Here is a 3,154-nt window from a genome sequence, read left to right as displayed (position 1 = left end):
GTATGTATTCTCAACAAAAGGTATTGATATACATATCTAGATATTTTTGTATGAGCATGTTCACTGTTACGATTAAAAGCTCAATGTTTTCTAATGTTTTGTATTTGGTGTTTCGTGGAAGCAAGAAAAGTTAATGTCAACCAAACTCCCTTAAATTATAAGCCGTTTGCTTGAACGACGTTAAGTATTCAATTTTGAATGTGCAGCCATGCAATAAATATAACAGACAACAGCAGAGAAACGATAAATTAATTTGGACGACGGATGCAGACAATTGTTATGGAGTGCATGAAGAAACACTGGTGTAGTGGCGCTTATGGTTTGATGTATACGCCTTGGAATTGGAAGACTTTAGTTTAGAAGGATATGGAAGGTGTAGTCTGCGAGTGAGTACAAACACTTCATTTATCGTATTTTTTTTAGAGTTCATGTTGTTATGTGTGGGTTGTAAGCCCAAGGTATGGCATAAGTTTAACAGGAAAATATACAGTAGATAGCCTCTTTTCTTTTGAAACGACTAGTACCAAGTTACCGTGAATGAGCAATGTCGGATCTTTGACGTTACGGAGTATTTATGTAATTTGTTAGGCCCTAGTAACAAGTTCATGATTTCTTCCAATTGGCGATTGCGAGGTTTGCTTCTGTGAAAGCCTAGATAATCAAGTAATTGTTCGACCTACTTTTACTTCACTTTAAGGACTGCTGTCTTGATCTCATTAATCAGGGGAACCCTACTCACTACAGAACCTACACGATCAGTTTCTCGTATACATTTTTAGGGACTGCGTATCACCGCATAATTTGTTTTGCCAAATCCTCATTATCGAAGCATTTTCTAACCCCCCCCCCCCCCCCCGCACACACACACACACACACAACTTGGCCTCTTAGCGAACTTAACCTTGTCAAAGTCTTTATTATTAGAATTACGAAACATGATAATTATTAATAAAATATTCTTATTATTATTATTATTATTATTATTATTATTATTGAAATTTACAACATATCCATTTGAAGTTGACATCGTATAAAAATTGGTAGGTCTATAGCTTTCTCTTGTCAGTGATTGTAGTAAATGCTTTTGTTAATTTAATTACTAGTATGTTTTCTTTAACTTTGTTAGCGTATGTCATTTCTAATTTTTTGTGGCCATCAGTGTTTGAAGTGTTAACTTAATTGATTCCATATTCTTCACTAGAAAATCGTCCTTCTCAGTAAGATCATTTGTTTTCGGGTCCATAATTAAGTCTGGGTGGAATTTGCTGAATCCGCAGTAAGCACATTATTATTATTATTATTTGGTAAGCTACAACCCTGGTTGGAAAAGCAAGATGCTATAAACCCAGGGGCCCCAACAGGGAAAATAACCCAGTGAGGAAAAGAAACAAGGAAAAAGTAACTATTAAGAACAGTAACAACATTAAAATTAATATTTCCTATATAAAATGTAGAACTATAACAAAAAGAGAGGAAGAGATATTACTGTAGATAGAATAGTGTGCCCGAGTGTACCCTCAAGCAAGAGAACTCTAACCCAAGACAGTGGAAGACCATGGTACAGAGGCTATGGCACTATCCAAGACTAGAGAACAATGGTTTGATTTTGGAGTCTTTCTCCTAGAAGAGCTGCTTACCATAGCTAAAGAGTCTCTTCTACCCTTACCAAGAGGAAAGTAGCCACTGAACAATTACAGAGCAGTAGCGAACCCCTTGGGTGAAGAAGAATTGTTGGTAGTGTTGTCAGGTGTATGAGGACAGAGGAGAATCTGTAAAGAATAGGCCAAACTATTCGGTGAATGTGTAGGTAAAGGGAAAGAACCGTAACCAGAGAGAAGGATCCAATGCAGTAATGTCTTGTCAGTCAAAGGACCCCATAACTCTCTAGCGGTAGTATCTCAACGGGCGATTCTGCCTTCATGTTCACCTACTTTACTTAATTTACTTTGACGGCTGCTTTTCCGGTCCTATACTGCAGGGAAACCCTACTCTCTACAGGACCTCCTCTGTCGTTTTATCCTGTTCGTTCAGAGTATTCAACATTTCATATCACGTATTGCTCATGTACGGTTAAATCGTCTGTCAAACGACTCTCAAAATAAGAGTCTTCAGTTTCCTCTTGAAAGCCTTAATATCTTCAATTATTCTGATGTCTCGTGGGAGCTTATTGTATAGTGAGGTCTCTTATTTAGTTCTTTGTCCATTTGTTGGCATATTCATCATTGCTATTTTGGCTTCATCTACAAACACAGGGCAAAGCCATTCTAATTTTACTAAATGTTCATCACTGATATAGGTGTCTATACGCACTCTTGTGGTAACATTTTTCACAGATTTTACATCCTATGAACTTTTTCTTCTTTCCCTCCGAAGATTCACACGAAAGGCAGCTATGCGCCATGATGTCATTCTATCTATTCACATGAGTTCCCCCATGAGATTAACTACTATTTTTAATGATTTCATCAACGTATTTAAGTGAGAACAAAACTCAGCCGAGAAAGAGACATAACATTGACTTAACACCCTGGCCTGAATCCTGATAATGTTTGGCTTAACTGCTATACTGCTATGCCTGATTATGCGGTATGCTACCAAGTAAGAGGAAGCCTTACTTTAGCGGGTAACTAATTATATGTACAAGAATCTTCAGTAATACAAAACATCAGATTACAATCTCAAACAAGGAATATTCCCCTGAAACCCAGATTTTTTTTTTATGTTTTTTATTTACGCTTTATATAATACAAGCGTTCAGCAAGCCTTTAACATTTGTATTTCACACACACACACACACACACACACACACATATATATATATATATATATATATATATATATATATATATATATATATATATATATATATATATATATATATATGTATGTATGTATGTATGTGTGTGAGACATTGATAATAATGACGAAAAGTGAGGACGTTGCACGACAGCCATATTTTGTGGGAAGGGTGGGAGCGTCTTAACCTAACATACACAGTAGTATGTTATGTCCCTGACCAATTATATGCGCGGTGAGTGCTATCATTTATTCAAATTTACATTAATTATATACAATAAAACAATACCACGATCTCTCTCTCTCTCTCTCTCTCTCTCTCTCTCTCTCTCTCTCTCTCTCTCTCTCTCATGAATAT

Source organism: Palaemon carinicauda, chromosome 5 (genome assembly GCF_036898095.1).
Source record: "Palaemon carinicauda isolate YSFRI2023 chromosome 5, ASM3689809v2, whole genome shotgun sequence".
Taxonomy (NCBI): Eukaryota; Metazoa; Arthropoda; class Malacostraca; order Decapoda; family Palaemonidae; genus Palaemon; species Palaemon carinicauda.
The sequence above is the reverse complement of the archived record's forward strand: the minus strand, read 5'-3'. Positions refer to the sequence as shown.